Below are 22,336 nucleotides of genomic sequence, written 5' to 3'. Positions count from 1 at the left end.
AGGACAAGACAGACTCAGAAAAAAGAGAAAAACACACTATGTTGTTTATCTGAAATTCAAATCGGCTAAAGGGATTTTGCAAATATCATTAAGGTTTGGAATCTGCTGACTTTGAGTTATCCAAAGTGAGATTATCTGGGTGGGTCTCCATCGGGTGAGGTTTTTTTTTTTTTATTTTTTATTTTTATTTTTTATTTTTTCATAGAATAACCCTTATTTAGCAGAAATAAAATTTTAATGGGTAGCTTCATTATGCACAGAAACAAGAATCATCAAACAGGTGTTCCAGGAATAATTTTTTCTTGGCTAAGTCAAGAAATGAGCTTAATATCTAGGAGTACCACCTAGTCAATGAATTTTAGAGACTGGAGTGAGATTTTTAAAGAAGGTAAAATATCTGAGTTCTGCTGGCCTCCGGGGAGAAGCAGGTAACCATATCATCGATCTCCCATGGAAGGGGGCGCCTCTGGGACCTGGGGAGCTGAGTCACGACCGTAAGGAACGAATTCCTGCCAACAATCACACGAAGTTGGAAGAGGGCTCAAACTTCAGAGAAGACCTCAGCCTGACTGACATAGGAATCAGCTTCGTGAGACACAGAGCACAGGAGTCAGCCAAGTGATGCTCAGACTCCTACCCCGTAGAAACTCTGGGATATTAAATGTTTATTATTTGAAGCCTCTAAGCCTGCAGTGAATTGTTACACAAAACAGAAACCTAATATAGAGTGTGAGCTCAGATTTCTTAGTGTATTTAAAAATTAGGTACTTGGTTTTGAATCTGAGGCTGATTCAGGCATTTTCTAGGTTAGCTGGGTTTAAAGGATGCTGTTATTCTAAAAAATTGGGACACGTCCAACCGCAAATCCAAGTCCTACGTCCTAAGGGTGAGTGCCTGATGCCACAAATCCCAAAAATAATGTATAATAAAGCAAATGTCTTTTATTCTCTTATTCTTTAGCTGCCCTGGCAACTGGGTCATCCGCATTTCTACCAACGGCACCAGCAACCCCCCTCCCCTGTTTCCCTTAGAGGAGGAAGATTATAACCCTCAAGGAACCTCGAGGACACGTGACCTCACAGTAGTCTCAGGGGTTGCCTGGCACTGTACTGAGTTCTGGACAAGTCTTCGCAACAACTCCTCAAGGCTGGGATTCTTAGCCACATTTTACTAGTAAGGAAATAAGGTTCAGAGGGATTCAGTGACTTGCTGAAGATCACCTATACAGTGAATCATGGAGTTCGTGTTAGAAAATCCTATGGTTTCTCATCAAAATCTGTATTTTGTGGGAAAAAAAAAAAAAAAAAAAAAAAGCCTTCTTATCGAAACATGGTCCTCTCCATCTCAAGCCTCATTCGTGATTCACCCAACCACCCACCCTTCAGGATTTAGAACTGGGCCCAACATTAACATGAGTCCTACATTCCCAGTTACCAATGAATCCAGGTGACCCATGAAGTAGATTTTTCACAAAGTAGCTTGTGTATCCTCCACAGATACTTGATCTAATGAACATGGGGAAGGCCACAGAGCAGCAAATTCCTCTACCTGAAAATAAGTTTTTGCTAAGTATCTCAGTTTCACCTAATTCCATGAAGCTTTTACTTCCCGGATATAAAGAGAAATTATATGGGCCTTACAGAGAAAAACTGCAAATGGCTTCTGCAGCCAAGGATAACTGCTGACACGTGCCCAGGGCTTAATTACCCTCAGCATACAGAGATTGTATTCATAATTCTAAAAAAGAAATGATTCAGTTTTAGTATCTTGTATTTTCTATTTACAGATTTATGATTCCATAGGAAAAATGGATAGCATTGTACAGCATTTGCATTTGTACAGCATTTAAGGCAACGAGCTTAAAGCCACTGATGAGAAAACAGGAATCGAATATGTAAGTCAATCAGCAAGATCACATCAAATTTTATCAGATCCCAGGAGCAGCGGGGGTATTGATCTTTTTCAGATAATCTTTTACTAATTGTATTGTGTATGTTTAAATAAGTATTAACCCGCAAGCGAAATTTGCCTAATAGGATATCAATATCTTGATAATCCTTTTTGCTCTACATAATGTTTTTATTAATGTAAAATATGTATATTAAAAGACAACTATAGCCTTGAAATAAACAAGCATATAGAGTTATATAAAACAATAAATATTCACATACATGTATTTTACATATGCCCAGTTGTATGCTGCGTGTACACGTGTGTGTGATGCTAAACTCCCATGAGTTTCCCAAATATTGGCTGGTGCGATGTTGAAGTGGCCTTTTGCTCATCTGATGGAAGTTTGGTGATGGGTTAGATTTTTGTCTTGTCTTGATTCTCCATCCTGGTCTGACTCAAGGTAAAGCCGAGGCATACAAGCTCTATCGGACGGAGCTTTTGTCTCTCTTACTGATAGATCACAAGTGTCTGCGTACTGCCTCCGCCACGGTAAACACCTGCTGAATGACTGCAATAAACTAATGGCCTGAAATGAGATTATTTTTCCATATATGCAAACTGAGACCAGGAAGGAAACATGTTAAGGTGCTAATAACACGTCATGCTTTAAAAAGAAAAAGAAAAAAAATTTTAGCTTAAAAAAAAGAAAAAAGAAAAATAAATGAAAGAAGAAAAAAGAAGCTGAATGTGTGAGTTTTCCTTCCCTGGACAAAGGTTTGACCTACTTATTTATTTCAACTGGAGGGATTATGAGGTAGGATAATAGGATGAGGTAGGAGGATAGGATGATCTTAAGGATGAAATGGAATCATGTTCAGTTTCATCAGGATCCTTTCAAAAAAGAGCAGCTTGAGGATGGATAGATCATTGGCATCCTTCTTCATTTTTCTCTTCACTGTACTCTGAATTTTGTTTTAAAATCAAGACTGCCATTCCGGATGAGCTCCTCTGCATCCAATACATACTTACAACATTCTATAATAAAATCTCACATTTTTAAAAATTTTTTTAAATTTATTTATGATAGTCACAGAGAGAGAGAGAGAGAGGCAGAGACATAGGCAGAGGGAGAAGCAGGCTCCATGCTCCGGGAGCCCGACGTGGGATTCGATCCCAGGTCACCAGGATCGCGCCCTGGGCCAAAGGCAGGTGCTAAACCCCTGCGCCACCCAGGGATCCCCAAATCTTACATTTTTTAAGTGAGGACAATTGCGTCCTGGTAAGCATGCGTAACACTACGTGTATTAATGTGAAAGCCACACTGGTGTAATTCAGGAATTACAAGCACAGCCCTAACCAAAGAGGATTGAAAAATAAATAAATAAACGAATCAGCATCTTCCCTTAGGGATACTTCCTACGTCCAGAAAAATCTCGACAACCACTACATCATGAACTTTTAATCATGTATCAAAAGTGGCAGCAAAACCTACTTAGCTTGTATGTGCGACTGAAGAAACAGTAGCATTTAATTATCCCTGGAAACTTGAAATCATAAATATTAAGCCAAAGGTTTCCACAAGGCCTTATTATGCAGTATTGTAAACTATTTTGCAATTCTTTTCAAATATATTTGTGGTGAATTCATTAAGGCAGAATGGTTCGTTGGTTAGATCACAAGAGACTCATTTCAAAAATCAGAAATTTCATCTAACACTAATTGGAAAGTTAACCCCATAAAATTGTGTTGATGGTCAATATCCTGCCACTCTGCCTAATTTATCCAAAGGGAACAGTATGGGGCTGATGAGTCAGAGGAATGAGTCAGAACCGCTTGGCTGTTTGCGGCGGTGATGGAACCCTACAAATGATTATTTCATTTCTAGACACCACTTAGATAAATAATGCATAACGTTATAACCCAGCATGAGATTCAATATTTTGACTTAGGAACAGCTTTGTTCTTTCCTGCAGGACAATTAATATCTGGTTAGACGCCACCGTGAAGGATGAACTATTTCTTAAAATGTTGTCTGATGTCTTCTCAGCTCTTCACTTTGGTGCACATAATATTATTTTATGAACCCCAGAGTGCCTGGACAGCAGTAGAGATGCATTCAAGCACCATGGAAATGGCCTTGAGACATAAGCCTAGAGCCAGACCTTTTACGCATCACAGAAGCAAATCAGATGTCTTGTAGGAGAGGAGAAATCCGACGGCCAGCTTTCAGGGCCAACGCTAAGATCCGTGGGTGGTATTTTACCAAGGACGTTACTTGAATATGAGAAACTTTTCCTCACCCCCTTCCCACTGACTCTTCTGTAGTCTGTGTGCTACTTGACACGTGCCCTTGCTGTGGTGTAGCTTTCAAGTTCCTATGTCTGCAGAAATATATAAAAAAATGTATTATCTGTCAATCCATGAGCAGGGGGAGAAATTGTGCCGGCAAAGCCTCCTTAGATGCTATAAAAAGAAATATAGTGGCTTCAGCAACCCAGGAGTTCCCAGTCTTCGCAATAAATCATAGCCACTTAGCTCAGACCGCCACAAACCTCTTTCTACTGATGAGGCACAGTGCGCTGTCACTGCCTGTTTGACTCCCGAGTTGCTGGATGAAGACCAGATGAACTCCAAGAGCTGGCCATTTGCTTTGAACAGCTCAAAAGAAAAGAGCCGGTAATATCCACAGATCTGACAATCCCAGCGTCAGCAGAATTGGTTGCTTTTAGGAAGGAATTTTAACAACGGGGCTGCTTAAACAAAAAGGCGTTCAGAATTTAGGCTTCTGAATCACTTGCTGTTACAACTGAAGGAAGCCCATTTCGAATGGACACAAAATCCGATTTCTGTTGTTTGGCTCTCCAAAAGCTTCAAGTCCAATTCGAGCAGTAAGACGGGGTAGCTTGATGTCTTTGGGTGACTCCCTTAGCCTTGGCCCCCCAGAGCTGAAATACTGAAACCAGAAGGCAAATCCAGGAGAGGAAGGAAAATGCTCTCTATGGTCGACTGAAGGTGAGGCCATAAAGCATCAAGGGGCTCGTGCCAATGCCACACGCTCAAGACAATGAAGGGAATGAGGTTGGTTTCAGACATAAAGAGAATCCCGTTTTCTTGCATTTCCCCCTTGTTTCCATTTGTCACAGGCAGTTGGGGTCACTGTCACAGAATACCATGGACTGGGTGGCTTGTACATAGTGAACAGTATTTCTGACAGTTCTTGACTGTGTCGAGTCCAGGGTCAAGTGCCAGCAGATTTGGTGTCTGGTGAGAGCCACACTTGCTGGGTCACAGATGGCCATGTTTTTGCTGTGTCTTCTCAGGGCAGAAGGGGCAAGAGAACCCAAAGGAGTCTCTTTTATAAGGGCACCAAAGCCATTGATGGGGACTCTACCCTCATGGCCTAGTTCCCTCCCACAGTCTCCAAACTCCCCATACCAAACAGAGTTTCAACCTATGAATTTGGAGACTTGTGGGGGTAGGGGTGGTGCACATTCAGTCCTTTGCAAAACTAAAAAGCAGAAAGCAACTAGAAACAAAAGAGAAACATATAAAAACACCTAGAGAGAAAAACCAAATAAAGAATCACGTAGAGTTGTCAGCAAAACCATAATTTCTTGACTTTTAGTCCCTGACTTTTTTTTCCCACTACTCCCATCAGGGACAAACTACGGTTCACGCACCTGTAGGCTCACTTACTCTTCCTCTCTCCCTTTATATTGAATTTTAAAGTGTCTTAAAGAGATTTAATTCTTCCCAGTGACTTTACACAAACATGTGTTTTCCTAGGAACAGGAAAGAGATAAGTGCAGAGAGCACCTGCAGGTATATTGCTCATTTTCCTGCAGAGAACCAGGCTTGTAGTTCCCTGTTCCGGGACGGACAGATACCAAGGCACACATCTATCCATCTGCTGAAGCAGTGGCACATGAGTTCCAAAAAGAATCCTTACTGAGAACGGATGGGCTGGTGGAAAGAAAAGGAGGGGCCGGCTTCTTCCACTCACCTTGGTGCAGGTAAAATAACTAAGTGCAGAACCACTGAAGGCACGCAGGACTTCACATGATCTTTAGGGCGGGGGCCAAAAAAAAATGACCACTTGAGAAAGAATTTGTTCTGAAAGTTGCCGAATCTTTCCTGTCGGCATAACTGACTACTGCGCTCAATGGCTTTCCTGCAGTTGCTCTTTTATCCCAAATCTGAAACTGTAATGAAAAGGTTAATCATAGCTCGCCAGGGTTTATTGTAGTTAGAGGCTATTAATGGTTTGAGTGGAGTCCAGGTACTTCAAACCCTCAAGCATATTGAAAGAAACCAGTTATTAACGGGGGCCATGCCCTGCAGACTAAGGAGTACATAATAATTTCCACTCTGAGCAAATCTGAATTTAAAAGAATATGGGAAAGTCAAAAGGTCTCCTCTAGCACCTGTTTACTGCTGGCTGCGTAAGTGGACTTAACATTGTATTAAGTGGGGGGTTTTCTTATTGGTTTTTTTGTTGGTGGTGGTGGTGGGTTTTGTTTGTTTGTTTGTTTGTTTGGAGTTTTTTTAATTGACCTAAAAATTCCTAGGTAAGTGTTAAGAGTGCCAGCTCTGGAGTCAGAATGAGTGACTAAGAAACAAAGCTTTGCAGGTTCTTACTATATGACCTTGGGTGGATTATTTCACCTTGATACTCTTCCTTCAGTTTCTTTATCCATAAAATGAGTGTGATTGAAGTACTTAATCTGTAGGGCTGTTGCGAGCTTGGAATAAAGAAATGCCTGAAGAGGGCTGAGCGACGTGCCTACCACCTGGTGAACACTCAATGAATGTCAACAATTCTTCTTATTGTTAATGTCACCGTCATTACTGCTACATGAAAGCAAGAGATAATAACTTAAAAAGAACCCAACCCCCAAGAGAAAAAAATCTTAAACTCTTCCGAATCATGACCTATGCACAGAATCCCATTTATGAATTGTTTCAGTCCTGAAGCGTTATCAATACCCTCACGGATCTCTAGGATTCTTCAGAAAATGTGCTGCCCTTGTCTATCAATTTTTACGTTGCTGATTCAACTGTCCTCCAGTCTGAATAAGATTTCTGTCATGGTGAGCGTTATTCACTGAGCTGCGTACAACCTTTATCGCGGTAACTAATGGCGTGCATTTCTCCAAATAGTGAGTGTGCGTGGTGGGTCATAAGAGTTGACGGGTAAACTGCTCCATAAAAAAGGTGATATCCTCAATTGTACCTTCCTTATAATACATGTTTTTATGTGTTCCTACTAGAATGGAGTCAGGGCACCTTCATATAAGACGTTTATTATTAGCAAAGCATTTTCAAAGTAAGAGCTTGTAATCTTTTGTGGCTGAATTTTTGTTTTATCTAATACTCATAAGTACAGTCTTACTGAATAACTGGATCTGCATCCTTGCATAGATTTCTTTCAATGCTAGAAAGTCCTGCTCCTTCCTGTGGAGCTCAAGCCAGCAGCTTAAAACACCAGGTGATGCCATGAGGGAGAATTGACATCAGTTGGGCCCTAAATGGGCCAGTGATATTTCTTATCTAGGACACAATATTTGTACTCCTCAAGACCAGTCACTAATTGAAAATCCAAAATTTATTTTCATTTGCTGGTGGTGAGATGAATTCTCTTCATTCACCACACCTCTGCCTCAGACTTTGCTAGAATAAGGCAAGGGGGCTTTGGGAAATGTAGAGGAAAACCAACAGAGACAGAAACTTTTTTTTTTTTTTTCAGGGACTATATCGAAGATGGTGGATCCACTGATTGCCTTGTAAACAGCACATTCTGGGACCTTGAACCTTGAACAGATTTCCCCTTCCTCTCTTACGTTTACAGATTCAAAGCTTACCATCTCTTCCCCTACCTCGTCTCAGAATAGGGCTCTCTAAAGAGTAATACCGGATGGAGATGAGTGGTGGACTATTCTACCTGAGGCAGAGGAGGAAAGGCAGCTCCCTAAAGGGAGATGGAAGGAAAGGGTGATGAGGGAAAGGGGAGGAAATCACAAAGGTTTAAGAAATTGCCCAAGCAGAGGGGAAAGATGAAAGGCTAGGATGTGGGAGAGACCTGAAGAAAGCCACTATGAAGTAGTCTGAGGTGAAATGAACACCTTCAAGCTGAGGATGAATAGAAAGAGGACAAGCCACTCAAATGGCCCCACTTTCATTCTGTTCAATTTAGAATTAGAACTCAATCCAAAGTAAAATATTATTTTGCACACTTTTGTGATGTTATGGGTTGAATTGTGTTTCCAAAAAAATCCTATGTGGAATCCCTAATCCCCAGTACCTCAGAATGTAAACATATTTGGAGATAAGATCTTTGAAGAGATAATGGAGTTAAAATGAGGACTTTAGGATGGGCCCTAATCCAACAGGACTAGAGATTTGACACAGACATACGTACACACGGAGGAAAGAACATTTGAAGACATAAAGAAAAGAATCATTTGCAAGTCAAGGAGAGGGTCTTCAGAAGAAACCAATCCTGATCTTAGACTCTAAGGAAATCAATCAATCAATCTAAGGAAATCAATTTTTGTTTAAATTACTCAGACTGTATCCCTTCTCCGCCTTTTGACTGAGATCAAGCGCATTCAGACAGCGGCACTCCGTGATGGCAGCCCTAAAAATCTCTGATGTGCTTTTGTCTAAGTAACAGTAATACCATTTAATGATGGACACTACTGCACCATTGTTCAGTTTTTGTTGCCTGATCCTGGAATTTAACAAACTTAGGGCTGCCATGTTCAAGTATTGGGATTGGTGCAAAGTTTGCAAGGATGAACATTCTGTTTCCTGTACTCTAAAGAGGCTCACACTCTCACTGGGCACACACGTGTGTAAAAACATAAAATTAGGTGGAAACTTGGTCAGGGCTTTATGAACAGAGTGCGTAAGAGGCCCAAAGAGGGAATGACATCCTAGCCTTTCCTTTGGGGAAGACTCTGCGACATGGCCTGATAGAGAAAGCTTTGAGATAAATATGGGCCCTCCAAAGGTAGATTGAAAAGCAAAGACCAAAACATAATTTTTCTGTTGCCACATGTAAAGATTTTACAGGTAACAAGATTTTTAAAACCTAGGGATTTCAAAGTCTTAATGTCATTCAGCCTCAGCGCCCCTCGATAAAGCAACACGGTAGTGTTTAGAGCATCACGAACATGCTGTTTGGACATCTCTTAGGACAGTTCTGAACTCCCATGCATTAAGAGGAACTCTCGTCAGCAAATGGAAGACACAAGACTCACACTTGTAGAAACATTGACTCATGCAGGTTAAAATCCCAGACACGTGTTCACTACAGGTACTGCTGCCTCTGGGAACTCAACTGATGTCGTGAGGACAATCTCTGTCTCCTCCGTCTCTAGACATGATTTTCTTTTGGTTTACTTCATTCTCATGCAAACTGTTTCTGCCCTGTGCTTCTTGGCACCTCTAGGCTCACTTCATACTTAAAATGAAGGATACATACAGATCAAAAGCATCTCCAATCTAATAAAATCAGTGAAAATGCCAATATTTTATCTCATTAGATACACAGTTTTCCACATATTTATCCTGGAGAAATGTTATAGCTAATGGAATAAAATATACTTATTGGTCAAACCTGCAGCAGGGCCTACCTGAGGAACTGAAGTGCACATCAGACAAAAGACTGAACCCTCTTTGTATGGAATGGGCTGCATTAAACTTGTAGTGTTCAGATAAAGTGTATTGGTTGATGGACGCACAAAGGCAGTAGTTGTATGCATCCTAATCAATACAGAATTATTTCTATTTCACACCTGTGCATGTCTTATCTCTCCTACTCTGAGTTGTAAATAAATGTTTCTTCAATTTGTTCTATATTAAAAAGAGCAGAGATGCATATAATATATAAAGTATGCCAACCACTGTCCTTGATGGGCTCTAACTCATTTAATAAGTACAATAAGTGTATAAGGTACCTTCATTGTCCCCAGATAAGGATATCTAAGCCATCTGGGGTTAAGTGACTTTCATAAAGGCACATAGCAATGGGGAGCAGAGCTAGAATTCAAACAGAGCTTGGCTCCAGAGTTCACCAACATATTCCCTAAGTTATATGACTCTTCCTGTCAGTGGTGTTCACTTAGAGTGCACTGAATGATTAAATGACTAGTAGCATGATGGTTACAACCTCAGCAGCAGAACGAGGAATTAAATCCAGAATTCCTGTTTACTACTCTAAGATTCTTATCCATAAGACCTTATTGCCTTTGGAACGATTCACTTTGATGGTCTTATAATTTAAGGGTTTTTGTTGTTGTTGTTTTTAGTTTTCTGACCTAGAGTGTCTTTTCATCGTTATGCATTGGATCCTTACTTGTGAATGAGAAGAGATTTTCTTTTAACCAGTGTTCCATTTATTTATTTCATCTCATTTAGATGAAGATATTATTAAAAGCTGCAAGAGTCCAGGGAGTTATAAATCAGAATGCTAATCTGTGAGGTTCATTTTACCAAATGTTAACAGTCCTGTCAGAATATTAAAGATGGGATTTAATACCCTGTTAAAAACATTATTTACAAAATTTTTATAATACTTAGATTTTTGTGTACAAGAAAATGGTACATGTGGATGTGGATTCTTTCGGCTGTTGATGTAAATATAGTTCTGCTTTCTAGACTGTTTCATATGGGCAGTTTTCCATTTTGAATCAACTTTGGTCTTATCTACAGTATAATTCATTACAGACTTAATTAATTTTAGTATTGGAACTATGCATTAGTGCATATTGGTTCTACAGACACGGTGCACACGTACACTGTTAGCCCCCTACCCCATAGCTACCCCTGCCAGTGCTGTTGTCACACAACAAATTCTTGTTTAATTGGTTCGGGGACATCAAAAACTCAGAAGAGACTTCAGAAGTTCTTATTAAGAACGAAGTCTGGCCCCAAAGCATCCATTTACATACTAGATGGAAATTTGGTCTAAATACAAGCATTTCAAAGCAAAGCAGTTCAAAAATCTCCATCCAACCAAGAAAGTCCTCATGTGGTAAGACCAAGCTCAGAGCTCTCAAAAGGTACCTCTGCTCTCTAGAAGTCAAGCTATAGACAGGTTGGTCTTTCAGTATCCACAACAGGGTAATAGATGGCTCAAGCTCTGTTCAACAGCTTAAAAACACAACTAGAGAATTCTTGACCATGGACTTTTTTTATTTCTATTTTTAACAAATATACAAATTCACACAAAAAACGCCAATGCGTAACTAAAAGGTGAATGATAATAGATGCATTATAAAAGTTAACATTAGTTTAACTTTGTGAGGAAAACCGGCAAATTTCTAATTTGCTATAAATTTTTAGGATATACCCAAACTCAATCTTACTAAATTACAATAATCACAAGAGCAACAGTATAAATACAGGAAAGAAAATACTATGAGGAGCATTCTATTTGACATCCAGACAAGAAATGTAATCTGTAGTGAGAGTATATTCCAAGAATAAAGAAGGAAAACAGAGATGTAAATTAGCAAAATTGAAATATAGACTTTAGTAATACTAAAAATGTTATAGATGTGCAATTGCTTTTGAGTAGTTTATATAAGCTTTATATATATTGAATATAATATATGAGTATGATATATTTTATGTTTTTTTTTTTAATTTCAAAATCATAAGAGCCAGGGCTACCTAAAGTTCAAGTCCAGAGATAAATCGTGGAAGATTAACCCCACCATACAGCGAAAACAGTTAAACAACCTCACAAACAAATTTCAGCATTTTTTTTTCACTTTTTAGAATCCTTCCATAAAAGTTTTTGCTACTTTAGACGAATTTTCTGCCATAGATATTCTCTTAACCATTCCATTGGTCCTGACCCCATTCGACTCTTCTGTTAGAGCCACCAGTTGAGGAGCTATTTATACAGTGTTCTCAGGTGTTAATAGCTCCCTCAATTGACATCACTGTGGAGAGACGAACATTTCGAATTCAGTTATCAGCTTTCCTGTCATTTGCATTGTCAGTTTCATTCATCTTCCTGGGAGCAAGTCAGTCTGAAATAACACAGACCTAGCAAAGGAAAATGAGCCCGGGAGGCTTCTCATTGTTTTCAGTTCCATTCAATGTAATTATTACCTCATTCTGTGCCAGACTTTTGGTATTCAGAATTTGCAAAAATTAGGTATGATTATTACCAAGAGAAATGTCAGCTTTTCAGAGCATATCATCATTTGGAGAATCATGATAGATATCAGCCAATATTTTTAAAATGGTGGTAAGGTTTAATTTTAGGAGTGGAAGAATGGGCAATTCCCATCCACTTTGGGCCCTTGATTGGTTGCGCTTGAAAGGACAAAATAAGATTAATATGCATCTTAACAAAATTGAGAAAATCCCATCAGAGGACGCCGAAAAACCAACCTGAGGCAACCAGAGAAACTGTGGCCCTGAAAATCCTTAACAAAGGGCCCCAAATAAATTCCTACAATGAGTATAATTGAAATACATATAAGGAAATCATGTAACAAGCAATCTTTTTCAATTAAATAATCAACGGTACACTGGCTGAGGGGAAAACGAACATATACAGTCTTTGAAAGCAAATAAGGAGAGAAACATGCACTGCTGTCAACACTACGTTAAAATCCCTAATTACGATGCACAGGTTTCCAAGCTAACTTGCAGTGTGACCTGCAAACATGATTTGTCTTCCCTGGGAGCTGTGGTCAACATGAGGCCAGAAGTCTGGTCCCTTTGCCCAGAGCCCAAGAGATGTTCTGAGAGGCAGAAGAGTCAAGCAAATGGCCCTATTGAATGCAAATACACAGAGAAACAATGCGGTGCAGAAATATCTGGGGTCAGGTGCCTGCTTGGAATACTTTCAAGCCTTGAATAAAAGGCAGAAAAGGCCCAGAGAAAGATAAATGAAATAATAAAAGAAAATCAATAAATACTTGGAAGAAAAAAATTTTTGAGCAGTTTTTATGTGCCAGGTATTGTGCTAAGTGTATTCACTTGTCATGTCCTTTAGTCCTAGAAATAATTAATGTGAAGACCTCAGTCCAATTTCTTGGCTCATGGTAGAGCCAGCTCTCTGAGGCACCCATTACTATTATTATTATTATTAATCACGCCTATTGCAATGAAGTTTTCATTGGGGGATGATGATGTTAAGTGAAAAGGAAAAGTGTATTTTTGGAAAGGAAGAGGGTGGGTTTACATTAAGTGCCTACAGTGTGCTGGATTTTTACATGTCTTAGTATATATCAACTTAAAATAACTCTGGGGAATAACTTTATAGTCCCTAATTTATAGAAGAGAATGCTGAAATTTTCTCTTTCCTCTTAAATTCTTCTTTTTATCGAGACTCTATCCCTTCTTTTTATCGAGACTCTTTTGCTCTTTCTTCCCTCCCTCTTTCCTTCTTCTGCCCATGAATTTATTATCTTTTTTCTCCCAGGAAGTGAGAGAATAGTTGGTTTGGTTTCATTACAGAAAGAGATATAATTTAAAATAAAATAAAACATGTTATGTCTGTGTGCATACATGCATACATATATATGCACACACATGTGTATATACATAGAATATTTTTGATAATAAATTTATTTTTTATTGGTGTTCAATTTGCCAACATACAGAATAACACCCAGTGCTCATCCCGTCAAGTGCCCCCCTCAGTGCCCGTCACCCATTCACCCCCACCCCCGCCCTCCTCCCCTTCCACCACCCCTAGTTCGTTCTTAATGAAGCGAAAATTATACTGAAACGAGTTGAAATAAAGATTTAGGTTCCTGTACCAATGTATGACACATTCAGTCAGAGGAGAATTACAAATTTGTCTCTGAGCTTCCTTACATCCACCATAAAAAAATACAAGCAATATTATAGAGGTCACTGTGTCTGTAGGATAAAAACAAAAGAGATAATAAAAAATACTCATTTTTTTCTGATACGTCGCCAAAAAGTAGGCAGAGTAAAACTGATATGCTCCCTTCGCCTCTCAAAAATCATCCATCAAAGAAGGATTAAAAAATATGTAAAATCCACCTTCGCCAAAACGAGGGGATATTTGTAACCCTGAAACACCATATAAAATGACAGAAGAAGGTAACCAAGGAAAAGTAAATGACTTAGCTAAGATAAGGTCAAACCTAAGCAAAAATCAAAAAAGGACAAATCCATTTTCCTGCCCAGACTGCAGAAAGGCTTAGGAATTGCAGGTGCAGGTTACCTTTTAAGTCACAGAGGAGGCAAGGCAAATGGGAATTGTTTGAAAATCCTTTTCACCACAAGGAGATCCTCATGTTGTCCTGATCTCCCGCATTATGGAGTCAAACAACTTTCTCCTTGCCCTTGAAGGAGTAGGAAACTTGGGGAGTAGGAATGGGGACTACAATCCAACTCATGACATCACAGGGAAATCACTAACCTACAGGCTACCTGCACACAATCTCAGTCACGCACAGGATCACCAAACGTGTGAGTATGGAAGATAAAACACGACAAGTAAAAACTAAAACACCATTTGACTCCAAATAGAGACAGGCTAGGGTAAAATAAGAACACTGACAAGAAATTTAATTGGCACACATAATAAATATAATATCTGAGAGATAGTATAAAAGAGGATATTGCATCTTTTAGAAAAGAGCCAACTCACATTAAAAGAAAGAATATTCAAATAACAACAGCAATATATATATATATGAATGAATTGGAAAATTTTATATATAATATATAACAATAATATAATATATAATATTTTATATTATATATTATACATATATATATATAGCAATTTTGGTAGAATGACCTAAACAGGTTGGGAAAAGCTAATTTTTTAAAAATATTTATATATAAAATAGAAAAGAAAATTTGAGGAGCAATCTGAACCTCATTTCAGAAAGAGCAGAAAATACTTATGGGGAAGAAATAAAGACCATTTCTCCCATCTCGATGAGATGCAACCCAATGAATGAAAAAGTTTCATGCTAAAGCACATCATCATAAATTTCAGAACACCAGAGATAAAACATACAAAAAATTTCCAGAGACTCTAAACAGGTCACAGACAAGAATGGTAACCAGAACTGCTCAAGACTTCTCCAAAGCAACTCCTGAAGCAAGAACACAAAGAGAAATTCTTCCCATATCTCAAGAAAATAATTTTCCATCAAATGTTTTGTACAAACCTACATTGTTAATCAACTCTATGGGTAGAATTATGATATCCTCAAATTTTCAATGTCTCTAAAAAAGTTAATGTCAATATCTATTTTCTTAGGAAGTTGCTAGAGGGTATTTTCCAGCAAAACATGGGGTAAGTAAACCAAAATAGGGACGATTCTTCAAAGCAGGGTTTAGAGGGAAGCCCTTAACCAAGAGATTTGTAGAGGAAGACATTTCAGAGTAAACGGGATGCGGGAGGGTTACAGGAGGCATATTTTTTCAGAAATAAGTAATAAGTTAGGAGAGAGGTTGACCCAGTGAGAGATCATGAGAACTGATATTTTATAGGCTCAGAGGAGAGCATGATAAGGCCCAGATGCAAACATCCCAACATTACTTTAATGTATCACATCCCAAATATTAAATTCACATATTGGTAACTGTTAGCTGCATACTGATGATCAAGCTCTTTCTCTTTCCTCTTAAGCAGGCTCAGCAGCACAGACAGCAAGGTAGAAAATATTACTTTCCCTCATTGACTATTATTATCAAAGACAGCTTCTTTATGTGGGAGGCAAAATTTACAAAGTCGTGTAATGGGATGAGTGACAAAGTTCTATTTAACTATTTTATATGAAGAAGAGATTTTTTTTATTCCTAACTGAGCAGCATGTATTCAGACCCTTCTCTATTTAAGACTCTCATTTGTCACTTTCCATAAATTCTGGCAGAAGTCAAACTGTGCTTAGGGCCCTTTCAGCGAACAGCTTGTGACTTTTTTCCAAGTGTTTTTTAAACCATTTCCATGAGCCCGGTATCTGGTGATAGATTGTTTTGAGCTCTCAGAAACTGGAGCTATCTGGGTCACTGCTCTACTCTGGACATTGTACCTCTTGACCATATGCTTTGCAAGTGCCTCACACAAGTTCTGCACAGTAGGAAACACTCTTGAGTTGGATGATGCTGTGGCATTGATTGTCCAGGTCAAGAAAAATTGTACAGGGCCCCCAAACACTTAATTTTTACTCAGGTTACCCCCTCTTTGGCAATTGCACTAGATCCTATTTCCTATGAGGTATTGAAATGTGGTCTTAAGTACAATCCAAAGCAATTTAAAAGAGAATTCACCCTTTTACACTTTAGTAATTGCTTTTTAATGTCTATTTTCTGTGTTACGCCCTATATCTTCATGCCTTTTAAATAATAAATTATATCATTAGGGATCTTTGAGATGAGATGGATGGTAAACATACGGGTATCAAAGATATTAAGTGTAAAATGAACGTACGGTGTTGCTGTCATAAACACCTGATGTCACTTCCCCTTGGATTATTATCTTGCCTCCAAGAAAAGGCTTCTGAGGTCATCTGAATTTATACCAACTAGTCCACATGCCTAGGGTGAATGGTATTCAAACAATAATTAAGGTACTTTGTAGGCTGAGTTAAAATATGACTTCAAAAATGCAAGATTTTTATGGTTCATATTTGGATTTCACAAAAATAATATAGGAAAAAAATTGAGATTTTACTTCCACTTTAAGAAATGTTTCAAGAAATCTGCATAGAAAGAAGGAAAAAGGAAAATGAAGAATTGCTACATCTATGAAGTTTGGCATTTCTCAAGTATTTCCCGATATTAGACATTTTTCTCTTATGCATATTCCTAGTTCAGGGAGAAACAATCTAAGGACTGTAGGTAGGAATCATCGAGCAGCCCAACCAGGGCCAGCAGAATCTGGTAATCTATCTGAACTTGTAATATGTGTAACCTACTTTGAAAAATTTAGAAAACTCAACATTTGCATAGTTGCTTTGTTCAAGTGATGGGCTGAAACCAAAGTTAACTTTAGGCCTATCAGTTCAATGTGTACATTCAACTTTACTGTGAATGAAAACCTACTGTATTTTTCCTGAAGGCCGACAAAAATCTTAATGATTGTTAAAGATATTCAAACATCTTCTGGGTACATTTTTAAAACCTCAGGTCTCTTGTAATGAATTTTTCCATCTCATGGAAAAAAAAAATTCTTTCTCCACTTCTAATTTTGGTAACCCTAGATGCAGGCTACATTTAGCAAAGGCCTCTGAAGAAAAACAAGATCTTATTATCCTAAGGATCAGTCTTCACATCAGAACACAGACTCCAAAAAAAAAAAAAAAGAAAAAGAAAAAAAAAGAAAAAAAAAGAAAAGGAAACGAAAGAAAACAAAGTGAAGCACTCCCATGAGTAGGAAAATTTGTTATCTCAGTTTATTTTGCGGAAACTTGGAGTTTCCAGTCATATTTCATATCGCAGATTGGTAAGGCAATATTGTTGGACACTGGAAATTCATTTTGGTCTACTCTTTGTTCATCTCCACTAAGAGCTAAAATGACTTTTGAGCCCTAGGATTATCTTTAAAATATTTGTCTGTGACAAAGGCTTTCCTGAGGACGGACTCCGCATTATTCACGAAAGGTCTAGCTTTGACATATGGTTCTCTGCATGAGTTCAACTGCTGGCCGACTCCCATTCTGCGAGCTCTACTGCCAGCTGGAATCAATAGCATGCTGTACGAGGGGCAGAGCCGTTATTCTTTTGTAGAAACAGACATTTGTCTCCTGCTTCTCCAGTCATCTGTGGGCTGCACCACACATTTAGATACTTAAGCAAACGATATCTGATATCCCATTCGTGGTTATCCATTTGGTCTCCCAAAGGGATTCACTGAGTTCAGGGACTCGGCTTTGTACGATTTTGCATCTGTTACGGTTTTACAGCAGTGCTGGGCGCGATGGTAGGGGCCGACCAACTCTTGAAAACGTTGTGTAGACACTAACCACTAAATCTGCTTCAGGTTCTGTTTCTACCATTTAACAGGAAGACACATTCTAGAGTATGGATATCTAGAAGTCAGACAACCATACATCCCTCAAGGTGTGTTTTGTTGGCGGGGGGGAGCCTAAGGAGGGAGTAATAGTAGCTCCGTCATGACCCTCGCTGAAGTCCCATGTCCCAGGAAAGGTGGATGCAAAATGTCATGGGATGTGGAGGGGGGTGATAGATATGGAAGGCTCCCGGCCATGTAATTGTTTTTTTTTTTTTTTTAATCTAATAGGAGATTCATTGTAAGCTGAGGTCCCACGTAAGGACCTTGAAGTTGGCATCTAGGGGAGCACAATGTAAAGAACTCACTGCCCTGATGAAGCAGAGAAGATTGTGGCCGAACGGATTACCTACGATGGGCTCCATAATGTCCCAGAACAGAGAGACAATTGTAAAAAGTAGTGAAACAGAGAAAAACTATCCTTGAGTAAAGATAAATTATGTTTTCAACATCGTATACAATTATGTTTATAAATTACGGAGTTCTCATCGAACAGGATAAAAAGTGTTTTGTTTTGTTTTGTTTTGTTTTGTTTTGTTTTGTTTTGTTTTTGAGAATCTTCATAAAATTCCAACCAAAAATGATGCCCTAGATCTCTTTAGCTGAGTTGTGGGACTGATGAGACACTTCTTGACTATTGCTGTCAAAATTGTGTCCCCAGAGCAGGGAAAGGTGGGCCCTGTGCTGAAAGTGATCGCTGGCGCTGCGGCTCACCATCCTGGACACTCCTCTCCCCCTCTAATTTCTGTCCTGACTGCTTTCTCCTCCATTGCATGGGAGAGTGCACCCCACTGCTTCCCAAGGAAAGGAAACATGTGTGTGTTGTGTGTTTGCTTCCCCGTCGGCGTCAGCAGTCAGTGGGCCTTTTCCGTTTGAACTTCATATCTTTTGGGGCAGCTGGGGGGCTCAGGGCGTGACCCTGGGTCCTGGGATCGAGTCCTGCATCGGGCCCCCCGCAGGGAGCCTGCTTCTCCCTCTGCCTGGGTCCCTGCCTCTCTCTCTCTCTCTCTCTCTCTCTCTGTGTGTGTGTCTCTCATGAATATATAAATAAAATCTTTTTTAAAAAAGAAGCTTTGACTTTTCATATATTCCGTTTGGAGATATTTTCATGCACTATTTCTTTGATAGTTCTCTCTTTCCTTGTATCTCTTCCTTCTTCCTGGAACTTCTCTGACTTTGCCCTGGGAACTCCTTCCTCTCCTCTTTTCCTTCCCTCATCTTTTCTGCTTCTCTTGCTGGGTGAGTTCCCTTGACTTTATCTTCTAAGCCCCCTATTCAGTTCCCACTTCTGGAATCATCGTGACCATGAAACTCTTAAGATCGTTTTCTTGTTCCTCGTTTCTTTATGTCAACCTCCTTTTCTGGTTTCATTTTTGCAAGATCTTCTTTTGTTTTTCTGAGAGTGTTAACGATTTCACTTTTTTCTTTCATTTTTGCGGCTTTCTGCCTTGTTTCTGTTTCCTACTCATTCACTTGAGTCTCTCTTTCATAGTAGAGACTTTCTTGGGTGATCCTTGGATTTCTGCTCCTACTTAACAGTAAAGCAGGAAAAAGCTCACCAGAGATGTTGTGTGCATGGAGAGGGAAACCAGAGAGCGAAGCGCTGGGCTTCTTTAAAAGCCATACTATGGTGCTTTTACCTGTACGCCGGTCTTTTTTCTCTAGAACAAATACACCCTCATCTTTACGCTGCTAGAATGGCTCTGCTAGAATGGCTTAAACCAAGTAGGGAAAGGGGATGGGTCCTTGTCACTCAGTATTCAGACTTCTACACCATTGTGCTGTATTCACTATGGCAACTCACCCCTGTGTTCAACCCTGCTTGGGATCTGGACCCCAGAGACGATCTGGTTTAGCTTTTCAGAGAGGGAAATCCCCATGTCCACTCGGCTGAGGATGAAGACTCCCTGTGGACAGACGTCTGGGCTCTAATTGCTCTTAGACAACTGATGTCACCCAAGAATCGAAGTACAAGGTATGTACCCATTTATTTACTTACCTAATTACTTCTGTACTTACTGACACTTTACACCACATTCATTGCTACTTCCCCACCCTGATATCAAAACTCCCAGTAGACCTACACACTGGGAACATTTTGAGGCTCACAGTCCCCCTTTAACTCACAAATACGGACAACTCAATTTATAATTAGTATGCTCCATCCTAAACAAGCCCTTGCATTTAATTTAGCTCTAGCAGTAAAACTTCTCCCCCTACCCTGACTTGGGATCTTCAGCAAATAAAACTTCTAGTCCAGCGATGAGCATGCAGTCCAGTTTTGTCCTCTGTCCTTACCTCTTCACTCTCCCTCCAGCTTGCTTCCATAAATTTCCCTGCTCTCCTGCTAACGATGGAGGGAAAGGCACATGTTCATAAAGGACACCTTAGTGCAGGAATTGGGATGCTCTAGAGAACAGGTGTTTAAGACTTACCTTCTGGGCACCTCTGTATGACCCTGGAAAATTCCCATGTTTGGAGAACTTCCATCAGAGCTCCTTGACCTGGGAAATGCACATATTCCTTTAGATGCCTCGGTATCTGCCTTCAAACTCCGGTTTCCCAGAAGTTCTCCTCCACAGGAACTCCTGAGACCCACTAACCCAGAACAGAAGATTGATTGGGTGAAGGGCTTGAGCCCCAGGTCAGGCCCCCTGCTCAGCGGGGAATCTGCTTCTCCCTCTGCGTACCCCCACCCACCCCTCAAAAAAATAAAATCTTTTTAAAAAAGAAAATTATATATATAATTTATATATAAACTAATTTATATATAATTAATAATTTATATATAATTTATATATAAACTAGCACTGGCCAAAGGAGGAAAAAGAAACATACTGTCCAGGGATTTTTGGGTACTCCTGGCCCTTCCCCTTCCTCTTTGTGGTTCCACTGAAGTCCACATTAGTGATGGGATTTGATCGAGATATCTGACTTTCCCTAGCATCATTCTCAGTTCTGTAAAAAAAAAAAAAAAAGAAAGAAAAAGAAAAAAAAAAGAAAAAGAAGAAGAAGAAAAAAGAAAAAAAGAAAAAAAAAGGCCCACTTTATAAATTCATCGTTAAAGGATAATTTATTATATATTTATCACGTGACATAACTATCCTAAGCCCTTGGGATACAAAAATGAGAGACACAAAATAATATAAGAAAGACCCTAATAATGTCATGGAAAACGTAAAGGGAGAGCAGCAAAGCAAGCAAATAAATAAATAGCTTTCCCTGTCTCAAAGAATAGAACAGACTTCACAAAGGAGGTGAAATGTAAAATAATAGGAATTCAATCACGGGTTTGGGGAAAGGAAAAAAAAAAAAGACAAAGGGCATACCAGGCAAGAAAACAGCAGGGGGCAGAAGCATGAGCTTGTGAAGTAAAAGCTGGGAATGCCTGCTAATGAGGTGAGCATGTTGGGGACAGTAGTCCTAAATGAAGCTATAAGGCAGCTTGGGGTGAGACTGGGAAAGTCCTTTATGCTGTGTTAAGGAGTTTACATTTTTCCTGTAAGTGCTCTAGACGATAGAAGTTTTAAGGGAGGGGATAGTAAGATCAGAAGTGTCTGAGTCTGGGGACGCCTGGGTGGCTCAGCAATTTGGCACCTGCCTTTGGCCCAGGGCATGACCCTGGGGTCCTGGGATCCAGTCCCACATCAGGCTCACCACAGGGAGCCTGCTTCTCCCTCTGCCTGTGTCTCTGTCTCTCTCTCTCTCTCTCTCTCTCTCTCTGTATCTCTCATGAATAAGTAAATAAAACCTTAAAAAAAAGAAGAAGAAGAAGTGTCTGAGTCTGAAAACAGTGGGAAAGGAGGTACCAAAGTCCAGGTGTAACCAAAGCCTGGCCTATTCAAAACTTCTCTCCTAAGATTCATTCATGAAATACCGATTGTGTTATTAGCATGGGCCAGGCCCTAGACTAGAAGTTAGAGCTCCAGAAATGAGTAAGGTCAAGGCCCTGCCCTCCGGGAACTTCAATTCTAAAGGGGAAAGTCCACTTGCTCAGTGCTTTGTAGACGATAAACTAGAAGTTGTAATAAAAACAACTAGAGCAGAGATGTTGGCTCATCTGATGTCCCCTATAGATGCAGGACAGGGAGAACCAGAAGAAAGAGGTGGGCTACTCCAGGTAGGTCGGTGGCTGGTTTGATGAGCAAGGGAAGTCACAGGCGAGGCTTGTCTTGGGTGCCACAAGATGAGTAAGTCTCCATGTCAGGACACCAGAATCTTAAAGATATAGAGAGAGGTCTTAGCTGGGTGTAGCCAAGTAGGTAATCCACGTAGTCTTAATACGTGCTCCTACCTTAGGGCTGCATCCCTGGGAAGGGAAGGCAAGCAGAGCATGCAGGTGAGAGGGTGGGGAGCCTCTCCCATTGCCTGCACCCAACTGGACGGTTAGTTGGCAGTCACGTCTTCTTGATG

General features: G+C 39.8%; 1 long non-coding RNA gene across 2 annotated transcripts; it reads left to right on the top strand.

The window, feature by feature from the left end:
- Positions 1-1,070: 1,070 nt before the first annotated feature.
- On the top strand, positions 1,071-18,379 carry LOC144283578 (uncharacterized). Of its 2 annotated transcripts, none has more exons than XR_013352127.1 (4): positions 1,071-1,173; positions 1,787-1,894; positions 5,680-5,906; positions 18,155-18,379. It is a non-coding gene; the product is annotated as an uncharacterized LOC144283578 (long non-coding RNA). The 2 variants fall into 2 exon arrangements; XR_013352126.1 differs by lacking the exon at positions 18,155-18,379 and adding an exon at positions 7,640-9,590.
- Positions 18,380-22,336: the final 3,957 nt, after the last annotated feature.

The sequence above is a fragment of the Canis aureus genome, chromosome 14 (assembly GCF_053574225.1).
Source record: "Canis aureus isolate CA01 chromosome 14, VMU_Caureus_v.1.0, whole genome shotgun sequence".
Lineage (NCBI taxonomy): Eukaryota > Metazoa > Chordata > Mammalia > Carnivora > Canidae > Canis > Canis aureus.
The sequence above is the reverse complement of the archived record's forward strand: the minus strand, read 5'-3'. Positions and strand labels throughout refer to the sequence as shown.